The 17,567-nt window shown below is 48.0% G+C and overlaps 1 protein-coding gene across 1 annotated transcript in view; it reads left to right on the forward strand.

Moving 5' to 3' along the window:
- Positions 1 to 17,567, forward strand: part of ADAMTS19 (ADAM metallopeptidase with thrombospondin type 1 motif 19) — a 503,101-nt gene that overhangs the window by 406,558 nt on the left and 78,976 nt on the right. The window lies entirely within an intron of this gene.

Below are 17,567 nucleotides of genomic sequence, written 5' to 3' on the forward strand. Positions count from 1 at the left end.
TTTGCTCATTCCAATTTATGGGAGTGAATTGTGAACTGCTAATGAGACATTCTTTATAAGCAAATGTAATGTCATGTTCAGTTCCATTTTGTTTAGTTCCAGAGGTTACAAATTCTGATTTACAATACTGGGGGAGGTGTCACCTCAAAGAAAGCTTCACTATCCACCACAGGGATGGATTCACTCTATACTCTAGACTTGAGGTTAAATACGTAGGCCTCATTCTGAGTTGGCCAGTACTATCGAACAAGTCTCAAGTTTTTAGCACCCAATTTGAAATTACAGGTGTTTGAAGTTTGTGTACTTCTGAGATTTCTACCCATTCATATTTCAGCATGTACTACCTCAATAAACATGTATGCAGAAAATAAGTCAACAAGTGGGAGATCTTGGAACTCATGTGTTCTTCCACAGGTTATTCCTCCGTTTCACCTCTGTATTCACTGATACTTCTGGCATGAGTTAAAACTCAGGTGCGTACCGGGTTTGCTACAGGGTAAATTTCCCGAATTACATTTTCATTAAACTCGGAACAAGGCTTTTATGTTTTGTCTCAGAATCTTACTTTGAAAACATCATCACCCTGGAGTGAATTTTACCCAACTACAACTTGGCAATGCAAATTATGATGTGAATTAGAAGTAGGAAATTGATGAGTTGTCCATCAGGCTTTCCAATTACGGTCAGTGTCAATGCTTTCCAGTGCGAAGAATTAACAAATAAGTATTGAAACGGTAACGTTTCACTGTTTTAAGTAGTAACCATTCAGCAAACATTAGAAATAATAAGCAACACACTATTTCCACTCCTGAAAGCAAAAAAAAATCCCCCTCATAGTTTGATCATGTTCAAACTATGAGGGGGATGGGCAAGGCTGCATCTGGCAAGATGGGTGGCAAGGCACGGGTGGCACAGGGGTTATGGGGGGGTCACAATTGTGGGAGAGTGCTCATTATAAAATACAAAAAATGAAAAACGTAACTTACCCTGCTACCGGGTCCCGAGTCTCTGCTCTCCTCAAGGAATCCCAGGCAAGCCCCACTGACCAATCACAACGCTGCAGTGCAGCGTTGTGATTGGTTTTGAGCGTCCTGATTCAATGCTCAACCAGAGAATGGGAGCCTGGGTTTGTATGGCCGGGATGCCTGTCACCCCCTCCGAACACAATCCCCAAGGATGGGAAGACGGACACAGTTCTGAACTTTTGGAAGGCGGGAGGGAGTTACCCTCCCGGCCGTATTTATTAAAATATGAAACAAAAATTAAAACATTAAAATAAAAGTTTCATATCATGTACAATTTTCATTTATTACATTCGATGAAGACACGTTCATTGGCTAACCTTAACAAATCTCTAGTACAAAGGTTTTCCTAGCCGAGTCTAACATCCTGCAAATGCATACTTTCTAAATTAAAATTGTACATCCTAGCATTACGGGCCAACGGCAAGGTCGCAACCGGTGTCAGATCCCTACTACCAGAACTCCCCCCTCATGGTGTGAGGGCGGGCGCGCAGAGGACTGTACCTCTGTGCCAACTCCAATTTCCCTTGTCTTTGCGGGGGCCCCCTATTTACTCGACGCCATCTTAATGGTCGTCCGAGGACTCGGGTGAGGTGTCTAGAAGGTAGCGTGGACCCCCCTCCCACCCCACACTGTTTACCACATCCGCCGTCGCGGATATCCGGGCCCCGGGAAATTCATAGGAGGGGCATCTAGCCGCCTCCTCCCCTGGAAGGGGCCTATGACCGCCTTCCCTTCGGCGACCCCATACTTAGTGGGTGCCGCCTCCCCGTGTGAGGGCCAATGGCCGCCTCCCCCCGGGCGCTCCCATCCGTAATGGGTGGCGCCCCCCCTCTAGGGACCTTGAAATTACTGCTCACCGATCATGACCTTACCGCCCGACCAAAAAATAAATACGACATGTGTTTACCTACTAAGATAGAAAATTAACCATACATTGACATCTTTATCCTATTACTTATGTATTCAAACACATCCTTCAACTAGACTGTTATACTCCGCTCCACTAAGGAAGAAAATGTTATGAAGCCAATCATTCTTTCATTGAAGTACCAACATTGACATTTTATTAACCACTAAACAAGGAGAAAAAAGGAAATTATCAAAGCAAATCAGTTTATTGCAGTACTAACGTTGCCATAAGGGGCTGGTGGGTGGGTCAAAATTGCTCCTTGTTCCGTCGAGGGCTCACGTGCAACGAGAGGGTACAGCTTCCAAGCACAGGAACAAGAGGATGCTTCTTCGGATTGCTGCTCCTTTTATTCCTCTTCGGGAGGGCGTGTACCCTCCTCTGATACGCCTACGGGGCGTGGCCAACGGTGTACGTGTCTAGGACAACCCTTCTTGGGCGGGAAAAGGCGCGCCCCGGCTACGCCACTTCGGGCATACCAGCCGAGACACGCCCCCCGCCCAAAATGGCTTCCCGGGGGGGATCCGGGCACCCTACCATACGTTCGGGGGGACCGAGTGGTCGCCCCTTTCCATATGGCTGGGATGCCTGTCACCCCCTCCCAACACAATCCCCAAGGATGGGAAGACGGACACAGTTCTGAACTTTTGGAAGGCAGGAGGGAATTACCCTTCCGGCCGTATTTATTAAAATATGAAACAAAAATTAAAACATTAAAATAAAAGTTTCATATTATGTACAATTTTCATTTATTACATTCGATGAAGACACGTTCATTGGCTAACCTTAACAAATCTCTAGTACAAAGGTTTTCCTAGCCGAGTCTAACATCCTGCAAATGCATACTTTCTAAATTAAAATTGTACATCCTAGCATTACGGGCCAACGGCAAGGTCGCAACCGGTGTCAGATCCCTACTACCAGAACTCCCCCCTCACGGTGTGAGGGCGGGCGCGCAGAGGACTGTACCTCTGTGCCAACTCCAATTTCCCTTGTCTTTGCGGGGGCCCCCTATTTACTCGACGCCATCTTAATGGTCGTCCGAGGACTCGTGTGAGGTTTCTAGAAGGTAGCGTGGACCCCCCTCCCACCCCACACTGTTTACCACATCCGCCGTCGCGGATATCCGGGCCCCGGGAAATTCATAGGAGGGGCATCTAGCCGCCTCCTCTCCTGGAAGGGGCCTATGACCGCCTTCCCTTCGGCGACCCCATACTTAGTGGGTGCCGCCTCCCCGTGTGAGGGGCCAATGGCCGCCTCCCCCGGGCGCTCCCATCCGTAATGGGTGGCGCCCCCCCTCTAGGGACCTTGAAATTACTGCTCACCGATCATGACCTTACCGCCACAGGCCGGATAGTTGACCGGCTATCCGGCCCCCCCACAAACTCCTATTAAAGGTCATGCTTTTATAAACCCCTTAACCATGCTATGACGTCTCCTATGAGTAAGACATTCCCCTTCCGGGACAAATGGACCCCATCCTCGAGATACATGTGATCCCCCCGAATACATCCATGCGGAATACACTGCAACTGCGCCGAGCGAAACAACCTACCAAGTTTGTTATTGACCTTTTTTACTGAATGGTTCAGTGCTGACACAGAGAGGCCCCCCCGCCACACCTTTCTGGGAATCATGTGGGACCATGCTATCGTGCACCCCGGGATCCTTCTTGCCAGCCAGCTAACTGTAGATAGAACTTGCTCGAGTAGTATTCGCCGACCGAGTGTCACCAAGTCATTCCCTCCCAAGTGTACTATGATTACAGACGGCGGTGACCTTGTCCGCCCTAACAGTTCCTCGACAAAACATTGAAACTGGTCAATACAGAGCCCGCCCCTTCCGTGGAAGGTCACCCTGTACCCGTATTCCCCAGCTGCGTGAATCATGTCACCTGCTTTGAATACGTCCCCGGCCCGCCTCACGTATGAGTGGCCCACGACCCACAACACTCTGTCCTCAGCCGGTGATCTCTGACCGCTGGACCCCAGGTGCTGGGTCAACTGCACAGTCCGCCCCGCATAGCATGTTCGCGAAACCGTAAACCAAACAGAAGACAAGAAGCGTGAGTGCATGACATTGGCTTCACAACATGTGCAACCGCACATACCTTTTATAACAGTTCGAGGACCATCGTCCCAGTTGTTTCACCTTCTCAACACTCTGACCCCTGGCTGTAGCCTCTGTAGCAGCCCCTATCCTAAAGGAATGGGTCCCGAAATCGCCCGGGTCCAAGCCCGCTGCTGCGATTGCCATCTTTAGCACCCGCTGAAACTGAAACCTTGTCAGTGGGGTGGCGTCGATGTGTCTCAGCAAGCTCCCCCCCCATGCATCCGCCCTTCGCGCCAAATATTCCTCAACGCACTTCACCGGGCACATGGGGGACCCTCGCATGCGCTGGACAACAATACTGTCTCCCATAGCACCCTGGTCGGTCTTGGACCTGGCTATTGTGACCACCATTGAATCACCCTTGATCAGAATGTGATCCCGACACAGACCTCCCTCTACATCTTTCCTATTTCTGGCTACCAGCTCGCTCACCCACATAGCCCCATGGAATGCTAATGCGAAAGCGGCCCGGAACAGCACTGCCTCGAACTGGGAGGAACATGTCGCGGGGAGTATCGACATCAGCAAGGACAGCCTTTCTAACCCAATCGGGCGCCTTTCGTCTATTCTACGACCCTCAAGGCGTTGCCAACCACGAAGGGCCTTCCTTACCAAAAAGGACGATGTGGGGTCCTTAATGCCATGTGCCTGTGCCATGAATGAAATGGCGGCCCGGTGCCTATTGGCCGTTGCCGCTGATCGGCCTGCACTGTGTAGTGCTACAAGAAACTTCAGGACATACTCCTCCTGACCCCAATTGACCCCCCCTGCCGGACCCAAAAATGCACAATAGGAACGAAACGCTCCTTCGTATGCCTTCCTTGTCCTGGGGGCTAGGCTTGCTGCCACGAGGTCTTGTAATCTGGGGCACCGAGTTGCCAAAGTGCTTCGGGAAATGGTGCCGCCGCTAGGTCCGCGGAAGGTAGATAACCCCTGAAAGCCTGCATGTGTGAACGAGAGAGTGCATCAGCCGCCTGGTTTAGTACCCCTGGCACATGCTTCGCCCTGAATTGTACGTTCAGTTTCATGCAAAGTAGTACAATTTCCTTCAGCAATCTCAATATCAACTTGCAGCGTGCTGCCTGATTATTTATACATTCAACGACAGTCATATTGTCGGACCAAAACACCACAGAGCGATCTCTGAACTCGTCCGGCCATGCCATCAGAGCCACCAAAATGGGGAACAACTCGAGAAACCCAATGTTACCTGTGAGACCGCTGGTGTGCCACCACGTCGGCCATGTCTGCGCCGACTATCGATTACCAAAGATGGCGCCGAATCCCACGCTCTCTGCCGAGTCGGTCCACAAACCCAGCTCGTCCGAGGACGCTGGCGGTTTGCTCCACACCACTCGACCGTTGAAATCCGCCAGAAATGCCAACCAAATGCGCATGTCCTGGCGAACCTCTGCAGACAGTCTTGTGCGATGGTGTCCTTCTTTGAGACCAACCATGGCTTGCGCAATAGAGCGGGAAAAGGGGAGGGCCATTGATATCACTCTGAGGGCAAAGTTAAGCTGACCCACTGCTTGTTGTAACTGATGGAGCGTGACTTTTTCTTTGCCAATGCACAACTCCAAGGAAGCCCTGAACTTTGCTACTTTCCCCACAGGCAAACGGAAACATCCCTCCACCGAATCGAGCTCAATTCCCAGAAACTCGAGTGAAGTAGATGGTCCAACCGTCTTACCTGGTGCCAACGGCACCCCGAACCTCTTCATGAGAGTGCAAAATTCCTGTACCGCCTGCGCACATTGTGTGTCGCCGGCTGCCCCCAAGAACAAAAAGTCATCTAGGTAATGCATAACCTGGGTATGGCCAGTGGCTTTGGTGAACGCCCATTGCAAAAAACAACTGAATTTCTCAAAATGAGCACAAGAGATGGAACAACCCATCGGCATACATTTATCCATGTAGAAATTTCCTTGGAACACAAAGCCTAACAGACGCTGATCACATGGGTGTACCGGGAGCAACCGGAACGCTGACTCGATATCTGACTTCGCCATCAGTGCTCCGGGCCCCAGGCGATTCAACATGGCGACGGCATCATCGAAAGATGCGTACCGCACCGAACAAACTCCTGGGTCAATCGCATCGTTCACCGAAAGACCCCTCGGAGCTGACAAGTTATGGATCAGCCTAAATTCCCCCGGGTCCTTCTTGGGGACTACTCCCAACAGGGAACAGATGAAATTAGCTACTGGCGGGTGTCTAAACGGGCCAGCAACCCGGCCAAGGGCAACCTCTTTTGCAATCTTCCTCTCAACCACCATTGGATTATGCTGCGCCGACAGTTGGTTTCTACAAAGTGATTCCCCTCGAAAGTCCCCCGCCGGGATGTGGAAACCATATAAGAAGCCGTTCCTCAACACCCCAGCGGAGACATGATCAGGGTATTCGTTTAGCCAGGGGATCATTGCCATGATATCTACGGGGGTAGGTAGCGGTATACGATGATAACCCTCAGACCTGTTTGGCCCCCCCTCTACCCCCCGTATCACCATTCTTGGCTCTGCACGAACTCTCGGGGTGTGACGAATTTCCGCAACCTGCACACTCATGTCTGAACTTACATGTCCCTTGTGGCCTTGTGCACTTGCCCCTGTTAAAATTCCAACAGACCCCTTTCTTACCCCCATTCCCACTATTACGTGGTTGTTGGTCGCCAGCGGGGCCCGCTCGAAAGGGCGCCACAGGCTGATGGCGGGAAGACCCCGACCCATTCCTGCCGAGCGAGGACGACTTCGTCGCGCCCGGCAGCAGCTGCTTCTGCCAAGAGATCGAGTCGAGACAATCCCACGTCAGAGATGAATCGTACTCCATGGCCTTACGAAATTTCATATCGTAACCCATCCATTCATCGCCCTCATATGTCTCATAAAAATCCATTATTCGTGCCTGATAGCAAGACAATTCGGTCAAAACCTCGGGCTTACGTTCCCCAATAATTGCTGAAAACATTGCAAAGGCCTTGGCCCAATTAGAGATTGTCTCATCAACCCTGAATCCCGCCATTTTCGCTCGCCATACACTCGGGTGCCACAAATCCTTCTGCGTCTTAACATACTCCATCTCGCGATGGTCAGTTAGCAGGGAAAACATATTCACGTACTTATCAGCCCATATCAATTCTTTAGTGGCCAATGGTATATGCTGGACCACCTTTTCCCTTCTTGAGGGTAAAGACCCCTCCCTTGCCATCGGCAATGCTTGCTTACCCGGCTCTTTTTCTGGTCCCGCCGTTTTTTCGACACCAGCTGCCGGTCCTTCCGAAGTCACCTGTGGGGGGACAAGAGGGAGATTCGCCTTCGCGGCATCGCGTGACTGCCGCAACTGCTGCATTAGTAACTTGGCCTCTTCGGCCATGTCCCCCGGCGCCGTAGCACCCCCTGTCTTTCTGCCAAGCCATGCGGCTAACTGGGCGGCTAATTCGGTAGGCATGTCCTCCTCGCTGACGGGCGTAACAACAACCGGAATCGGTTGACCCGCGTCTATGATCGGTACCGGGGCCTCGACTGGGATGACCGGGTTTGCCGGGGGCAACTCGGGAACCGGGACCTCCTCCCCAGCCGTCCTATTCCTGACCCTTTTACCCCTCCCCGTGGGGACAACTCCCGGCAAGGCCGGGCCTATCACCTTCTTCGGTTTACCCGTATTATTCATCGCCGCCATCTGCTTTTTCATACTCGCCATATCCTTTATCAGCATGCGAAGCATCTGATCAGTCCCGGACTTCTTTCCCGCCTTCCTGCCAGGCATTGTTAACTGATAATCGATCCTTGTTGCTCAACGTGGTCCTGGCCCCTAAGGCTCGAAGTCCTGAAAGAGAAACACAAAATTACAAGTTCTCAAAATTGCTCCTTGTTCCGTCGAGGGCTCACGTGCAACGAGAGGGTGCAGCTTCCAAGCACAGGAACAAGAGGATGCGTCTTCGGATTGCTGCTCCTTTTATTCCTCTTCGGGAGGGCATGTACCCTCCTCTGATACGCCTACGGGGTGTGGCCAACGGTGTAGGTGTCTAGGACAACCCTTCTTGGGCGGGAAAAGGCGCGCCCCGGCTACGCCGCTTCGGGCATACCAGCCGAGACACGCCCCCCGCCCAAAATGGCTTCCCGGGGGGATCCGGGCACCCTACCATACGTTCGGGGGGACCGAGTGGTCGCCCCTTTCCATTCTCCATGCAGGTTGTAATGCAGCCCGCATGGTGAACGGGGAAAGTGCGCATGACTGGTTTGGGAGGCACGAGAGGGCCGACCAACAGTCATTGCGCACCTAGTAGTGGGCAAGCCACTTCTGCCCTGCTCCAAGAGCAGAGCTAGCAGAATAAATATTTAATATTGCTTCCCAATTTTTCTCTTCAGGCCATCCAGACTTGCTACATGCCCTACTTTTAAGTGCCATGCACCCTGGCTTGTGAACTGCACAGCATATAATGATAACTTATTAATAGTTAGAAAGATTTTTTTCGCCTGTCAAAAAAATATAATTTTGACAGGTCGGGTACATGTTTTAAATTGCAACAGCCATGCTACAGTGGTAGAGCTGGAGTCATGTTTACCTGGTCACTCTAGAAGATCTCACAGTGGTGAAGTATTCCACGGGTGACATTTACCTTTTTCTTCCTTGGGTGCATTTTGGACACCATATATTCTGTCCTTGTAGGAAAGTTAAATATGCCAATTCGATGTTCGCCAATTTCAACATGTTTTGGGTCAGAGCACATGCATTGGGCCTGGTTAGCAGAGTCACAGTGCACAAAGTCAGAAAACAGAAGAATCCATCCACAATAAATGGGGCTGACCACTCAAAAAGAGGCGCTTTCTCCCATGTGGCATTCCACCCTCTTGAAGTTATTTGAACCTTTTCAATATTTGAAGGAAAATAAAGTAATGACATTTAACTGAATACACGTTCAAGAGATGGTGATTCACAAAAAAAAACTACCGTGTTCAATTACTGCTATTTCTGATGTGTATGGACAGATGCATAGATGTACATATGGATGGGTACCTGATCCCTTCTTTACCATTTACTTTGAATTCTGTCTACCCAAATAACATACTTTCCAAATAAACTTGCCCAGGAGTAGATTTAGAAATCTGCAAAACTAATTCATTTTCATGCATATAATTGTGACACAAAATGCATTCCTGTTAATTTTCTGCAAAGCAGACAATCTTCAGAAGTAGGTTTCTTGAATTTGTACATTCGTTTTTTTTTTTTAATGGAAAACAATTATATATCAGTGCCCCGTTTGCCATCCCGCCGCAGATTAATATGAGACTCATTTTTTTGTTTGTTAGAAGAGTTGGATACTAAATGCAAAATGATTCTGATGAACGACACTAATCAGTTTGTTGGGTTTTCGTGCACTCAAGCTATCTTGACATCTCACCTCTGTCCTAACCCTGCACATAGTTCTGCAAAAAATGTGGCACTCTCTCGGTTTTTAAGCTGTTGTAAATTCAAGCTGTGGTCCTATAAATCTCCACAGATGCGTATGTAGTGAATCAGTATCTCGGAATTTGCTAGAGCAGATTGCTTTCTTTTAAGTCTAAGTTCAACTTGGGCACACAAAATACCATGTCAGCGAGACCAAGAGGGAGAAGACGACCAGCACTGTGTGAACAGTTCAGATGTGTGGGAGCCCTCGAATCGACATGTTCTGCAGTTTATGCAAACATGATGCTTTTATCTCTCCCCGGGGACACATGTTTCATTTAGAAATGTTCTTGGATTGCCTAGCCTGCCTTTGCTTTCTTGTTCTGGCACTCTTCCATTACCAGCATGAGGTCACAGGCTTTTTGTGAACGTCCCACTCCAAGGAGGAAAGACATATAAAAAGAGAGCTCGGTGCATTGTAATCCCTGCTTACTGATGACATGGGCTCATTATGAAAGTTCAGTACAACTCTTTTGATATTTTTGCTCTCATGATTTCTTTGCCAGATTCATGTAGATCTGCCCTTCGTCTAAGCCCTGGGATGAGCTCATGTAAATGTGTGCAGCCCGAGGGAGGAGCACGCGTCTGAAGCACTTAGGAAATGTGTGTACTGAAAATATGTCACAGCTCATAGCCAATGCACGCCCTTATGTACATGGCACCTGCCCTACATGTTGTCATCTTTAGATGGATTAAATAGTATTTATTTCACTTCCACTCACATTGGCTGTTGTGTAGACAAAGTTTTCAGCTCTGTGGAGCACACAGAAGGGATGGGGTACAGAAGGAAAGTATACGTCACAGTGTGAATGAGCCCACTCTTCCAGTAGGACATAAGTTATGATTCACATAATAATGTAGATATTAACACGACTGACCTGTTTTGGCCAATAAGACGTCTAAATGGAGAAAAAAAACCCTGGCAAATGATGACATTGTCGTCATGCTTCCATTTTGCCTAGGGAAAGTTCTGGTATACACATGGCTCAGTGAGCCCGACCAAAAGAGGAGTCACAACAGAGGAGGGTGACCCACCTGTGCTGGTGCCCCTACATGAAGGGTCAGGTATACCACTTACCTTATTCCCCTCTCATCCCACTTTGGCAGATGGTGGCCCTCCGAGAGGTGATACTTTGCTTTGATTTGGTACCATGGAAAGCTGCTGAGATATTAGCCCTGGGAGATCTTTACCACGAGTCTTGTGTTATGTCCTTCCAGGAGTTTATGGATACATACAGTGGGGCAATTCTTGGCTTCACATGCGATCCAACAAACATAACACACCATTATGGAGCTGAGGGGAAGAAACCGCCCGATCCCAGTTACTGCATGTTATGCTTTCCTATGGGGCACCCGCCACACGATTATGATTTTAAACAATGCCTTACAGTCCACAAAGAATGGAGATTTGAGAGAGCCAGAAGCAGGACCCTTAGTCCTCCCTTTGGTTGGAATCACTATCTAAACAAATGGAAAATTAATTTACAGCAAGAATGGCTCAGTAGAGGCAATTATGTTCTGTTTTCCCACTTCATTCAAGGTCTTAGCAGGAAATTATGGTCTAATCCGGGCTTGTACGGGCACAAAAGTGCCCACTCTTGGCCTGGTCTTTGCCGGGCAAGCACACAGGTACGCACCGTACTGCAGTCTACCCCCGCTGTATATCATTGCCTTAGACATCATAGCCCCGAAACAGGCAATGAAATGCCCTAACTTTCCCCCTGGTTCACCTCCAACCTAAAAACAGCTAAACAGGCTGCCAGAATAGCCGAATGACAATGGCAAAAAACAAAAAACATAACGGACAAACAACAGTATAAAGCCTTACATAAAGTTTACATGAACGAGATAGCATCAGCAAAAAAAGTCTACCACGGAAACAGGATTAGCCAGGCAGGGAATTCGCATAGAGAACTGTACTCAATAGTAAAATAATTCACAAACCCCTCATCCTGCCAACCCCCACTCACGGAGTATCAGGAATGGGTCAATGTCCTCTCCACTTACTTCACGGGCAAAATAAATTACATTCACAAACTATTTCCCAAACCGACTGCGCCACCTGTAACCATAAGTCTATCTGATCAATTTCCCAGAGAACAACTCCCCCCTCATAATGTCCTTAAAGAATTTCACACATTATCAGAGAAAGAAGTGGGCATCACAATAAAGAAAATCAAATCAGGGTCCCCAGCTGACCCCACCTCCTCCTAAATCCTAGCTAAAATTGCACCGGCCCTGATCACTGAATTGACCATCACCCTGAACCTATCTTTAACACATTGTACGGTCCCCGCCCATTGGAAAGAGGCTATAATCAGACCAATACTAAAAAAGAACAACGCCGACCCAAAACAACCCCTAAACTACCACCCGATCTCCCTCCTACCATTCTTTGGAAAAGTCATGGAATCCTTAATAAAAAAAAAATTAGTTAAGCACCTGGAAGATAACAATCTACTGGATCCATCCCAGTCAGGCTTCAGAGCTTTTCACAGCACTGAGACTGCCTTGCTTGAGATAGTGGATAATATTCGGCTGACCATCGACGCAAGGCAATCAGCCATCTTGATCCTACCCGACTTATCGGCAGCCTTCGGCACCATCTCACATAGCATTCTTTTAGAGCGCCTAGCTGAGATTGGTGTTGAGGGCTCAGCCCTACTTTGGAACCAGAGTTACCTGACCAGAAGTATGTCTAGGGTCCAACTTGGGTCTTTTTCCTCAACAAATGTGGAAAACGATAAGGAAGTTCCCTAGGGATCAATATTGAGCCCCACACTTTTCAACTTATACCTATCCCCACTGCCAAGATAATCAGAGCTCATGGCTTTGAAACTGTGTCTTACTCTGACGACACCCAGCTGTTAATCACCCTAGGTCCAAACCCTACAGACACTAAACCTAGATTCCAACACTGCATGACCTCTACAAAGGAATGGATGACCAATAACTATCTGATGCTTAACGCCGGAAAGACCGAGATAATGCTGTTTGGAAACACGCAGAAATACTGGTCAGATGAATGGTGGCCACCAACATTAGGCCCCTGTCCTGCCCCGAAGAATTCAGTTCGGAATTTTGGAGTCACTATTGATAATAAACTGTCCATGTGGTCCCATGTCAACAAGGTAGTACACACCAGCTTTGGACTAATGCGCAGCCTTAGGAAGATCTTTAAGTGGATCCCCATATCATCCCGCATGCCCCTAATACAGGGCTTAATTATAAGTCGCCTGGACTATGGCAATGCACTGCTTACCACCATCAATGAAAGTCTTTTGACAAAACTTCAGACCCTGCAAAAAACTACACTGGCTCCCCATAAAAAAACGTATCAAATTTAAAATATGCTGCCTAGTCCATAAAACTATCACTGGACAAGGACCAGAATATTTGGAAAGAAAACTCTCCGATTACTGCCCGACTAGAATCCTCCGCTCCAAAGACAAGCACCTCTTAACGGTCCCGAAAGTCCGCATGGTCACAAATGCGGACAGATGTTTTTCTAAAATAGCCCCAGAAACGTGGAACACTCTACCCCTTCAGATTAGAATAGACCCTAATCACAACACATTCCGCAGCAACTTGAAAACCCTGCACTTTTAGGTCCCCTAGTCTGCTTTTTCCTCTGTCCTCTCACTGAATTTCTGCAAGCGCTATGAGACCTACGGGTGATTTACGTGCTATACAAATTCAACTTCAAATATATGCATCTGCCTGGCCCAAATGCTGCGGACACCACCTCCTGTGGGATATAGTGTTCCTGGGACTTAGAGTCCTTCTTCTGAGTCCAGGTGTATGCAGGGAAATTCACGTTGGTGGTGGTGTGTAAGTGGGAGCTGCCTATATTCCACTGCTGATTTATCAGACTTAATCATTTGTTGCACTTTACTCTGGCTGCTGTTATTGTTTGTGTACCTTACTAACAAATGCGCTCACACGTCAAATTTGACATTTATCTTTGTCTATAGGTTTTGGCAATACATAAATGTAATATTCCTTGACTATAATGGCAGCAACCCTAATCTGAGTTATCCAATCTCTCATAACGTTTAAAAAGGGGCTGTTTTCTATGGGTAGCAACATTTAAAAGTGAGTTTGAATCTGCCTTCCTGGATCCTACATCTACAAAAAGTAAATCCCTGATATTTGCTTGGGGAATTCTCTTATATACTGTTACATATGTCAGATTCTTTTAAATTTTAGACCCCTGCCCTATTTAATGTGTTTAGAAATAGTGCTTTTTTGTGCAGCAGGAATTCGGGGTCACCCACACTATCATGTGATTCTGAGGGCATTTTGCAGAATGTGTTCTTTCTTGCATACTGTCTTGCAATTTAGGGTCATACATAGAGAGAAATTCAATTAATAATAACAAATGTTATCTGTGTTCCCACACTTCTAATAAAATTGGTACCACACTTCTATGGCTGGGCCCAGTGCCCACAAGAGGAAACGCCCCAAAATGAAACAAGGAAACACCAAGATGTCATCTTGCAAATTGACCCATTCTGGTGATGTGGATAGCTGCTATATTTGGGCCCTGGCTCCACCAGCACCACAGTGAACTACTAATAAACCTAGATATTTCTGAAAGTAGACATCCCGGGGAGTCCAGAGAGGCATAATTTGCATGTGTCCCATATGTTTTCTTACCCAAAATACCCTGCAAACGTCAAACCTTTGCTAAAATCATGGATCTTGTTTACAGTTCAAAGAGGAAAAGCACTAGAATATGCAGGGATCCACAGCTTTCCCAAAATTCCACAGATGAAAATGGAACCTCTCTTGTTGTCTAGGCATATCACCTGCAACAGGAAAGGCCCCAAAATGAGCAAGAAAACATCAGTGGTTTGCCTTTCAAATTCACCCATTCTGACAGTGATGGTAGCTGCCATATATGGCCTCAACTCTGCTGGCACCCATGGAGAAGTACCAAGTCCAGATATTTCAGAACATTATACACCAAGTTGAGAGAGGGTGGTGTGACTTATGTGGATCCCACTGCATTTTTTCTTATCCAGAATCTCTTCCAAGAATCAAACTTAGGCTAAAATGATGGATTTCCCCTCACATTTCTGTGAATGAAAGTTATGCCTCTCCAATGATCCACATGATTCCTGCCACCGAATCATTTCCACATCTCTCCTAATAAAAACAGTATTTCACTTGTGTACCTGAAACTGTTGCCTTGAACAGGAACCTGTCAAAACTTGGACCATGTGATGAAGGCCCCTGACCCTTATGTGCAATACTATAGGCTGAAACATGTTGGCAGCCATGATGACATATGACCATTAGACATCCCTTTCCGTCTTTTTAATCTTACCTAGGATACCCTAAATAAAAAGAGATTTCTTTCGAAATACCTAAACGTAATTTTATAAACCTGGATCCCTTCGTCTATGCTGTATCTCTTTATTAAGAACTCCCTCAGACCTCAAAGAAGAGGTTGAGTCTGTCCAAGCAGTGCTATCATGCCGGGATGGGGTAACGTTATCTATGATGAAGCATGAAACAATAGAATATTTGAGGATTCCTTATCCTGAAACTTCTGTTTTCGTTGGGATAAGAATCCGTATGTTGATTATTCCAGGAACTTTCCTCGGACTTTTATTCATTGTGTCTAATTAATATTTGCGGAATGCTCTCAGTTGGCCCCACCTTCTTAAGGTTTATAGGGAGAAGAGATGTTGATAACACTTGATACCAGGAATATTGTCAATTCTTGTGTTATCTGCCATTTCCACTAAGCTGGTGTTCATATGGCTGAGATACCCGCCACCCCCTCTCAACACAATCCCCAAGGATGGGAAACCGGAAACAGTTCTGAACTTTTGGAAGGCGGGAGGGAGTTACCCTCCCGGCCGTATTTATTAAAATATGAAACAAAATTAAAAACATTAAAATAACGGTTTCATATCATGTACAATTTCATTTCCACATTACGATGTTTTGGCTAACCTTAACATATTTCTAATACAAAGGTTCTCCTAGCCGAAACTAACATCCTACCAATACATTTTTAACTTGAAATTGTACATCCTAACGTTAAGGGCCAACGGCAAGGTCGTAACCGGTGTCAGATCCCTAAACCAGAAATACCCCCTCACTTGCGAGGGGCGACCGCACAGAGGGCTGTACCTCATGTGCACATACCAATTTCCCTTGTCTTGACGGGGGCCCCAATTAACTCGACTCCATTTTATGGTCGTCCGAGGACTCGTGTGAGGTGTCTAGAAGGTAGCGTAGACCCCCCTCCCCACCCCACACAACTTACCACATCTGCCGTCGCAGATGTCCTGGCCCCGGGAAATTCCCAGGAGGGGCCCGTAGCCCCTCCTATCCAGGGAGGGGCCTTGACCGCCTTCCCTTTCCTTTCGGCGTCCCGTCCTTAGAAGGGACCGCCTCCCCGTTGAGGGGCCAATGGCCACCTCCCCCCGGGCGCTCCCATCCGTAATGGGTGACGCCCCCCCCATAGGGATCTTCTAATTACTGCTCACCGATCATGACCTTACCGCCCGACCGAAATAAATACGACATTAAACTAGAAATACTAAAACTAAAAGACAACAGATGCTCAAAGTATGACTATTGAAACATCACTGATCAACACTGGTGCAAATACTTTATTCGATAAAATATACTGTAAGGAATTATCCACTTTATTGCATACTGAATCACTACTTTAATCACAACAACCTGTAAGAAAATAGAGTTAGCACATCAAAACTTTATTTCAAAACCGCTTGCTGTCTCCAGGGGCTGGTGGGTGGGTCAAAAATGGCTCTTCGTTCCGTCTCGAGCTCACGTGCAGCGGGGAGGTGCAGCTTCAGAGCACAGGAACAAGAGGATGCTTCTTTGGCTTGTTGCTCCTTTTATCCTTCTTCGGGCGGGCGTAAACCCGCCTCCGCCCGCCTCCGGGGGCGTGGCTGGCGGCTTCAGTGTCTAGGACAACCCACTCCAGGGCGGGAAAAAGCGCGCCCCGGCTACGTCGCTTCGGGCATACCAGCCGAGACTCGCCTCCCGCCCAAGATGGCTTCCCGGGGGGATCGGGGTACTCCACCATACGTTCGGGGGGACCGAGTGGTCGCCCCTTTCCATATGGCTGAGATACCCGCCACCCCCTCTCAACACAATCCCCAAGGATGGGAAACCGGAAACAGTTCTGAACTTTTGGAAGGCGGGAGGGAGTTACCCTCCCGGCCGTATTTATTAAAATATGAAACAAAATTAAAAACATTAAAATAACGGTTTCATATCATGTAAAATTTCATTTCCACATTACGATGTTTTGGCTAACCTTAACATATTTCTAATACAAAGGTTCTCCTAGCCGAAACTAACATCCTACCAATACATTTTTAACTTGAAATTGTACATCCTAACGTTAAGGGCCAACGGCAAGGTCGTAACCGGTGTCAGATCCCTAAACCAGAAATACCCCCTCACTTGCGAGGGGCGACCGCACAGAGGGCTGTACCTCATGTGCACATACCAATTTCCCTTGTCTTGACGGGGGCCCTAATTAACTTGACGCCATTTTATGGTCGTCCGAGGACTCGTGTGAGGTGTCTAGAAGGTAGCGTAGACCCCCCTCCCCACCCCACACAACTTACCACATCTGCCGTCGCAGATGTCCTGGCCCCGGGAAATTCCCAGGAGGGGCCCGTAGCCCCTCCTATCCAGGGAGGGGCCTTGACCGCCTTCCCTTTCCTTTCGGCGTCCCATCCTTAGAAGGGACCGCCTCCCCGTTGAGGGGCCAATGGCCACCTCCCCCCGGGCGCTCCCATCCGTAATGGGTGATGCCCCCCCCATAGGGATCTTCCAATTACTGCTCACCGATCATGACCTTACCGCCACAGGCCGGATAGTTGACCGGCTATCCGGACCCCCCACAAAACTCCTACCTAAAGGTCATGCTGTAAACACTTTAGCCAGGCTACGAGGTCTCCTATGAGTAACGCATTCCCCACCCGGGACAAATGGACCCCATCCTCTAGATACATACTGTCTCCCTTGATACAACCATGAGGAATAGAATGCAATGCACTTGAACGGAACAGTCTACC

The sequence above is a fragment of the Lissotriton vulgaris genome, chromosome 3_1 (genome assembly GCF_964263255.1).
Source record: "Lissotriton vulgaris chromosome 3_1, aLisVul1.2, whole genome shotgun sequence".
Taxonomy (NCBI): Eukaryota; Metazoa; Chordata; class Amphibia; order Caudata; family Salamandridae; genus Lissotriton; species Lissotriton vulgaris.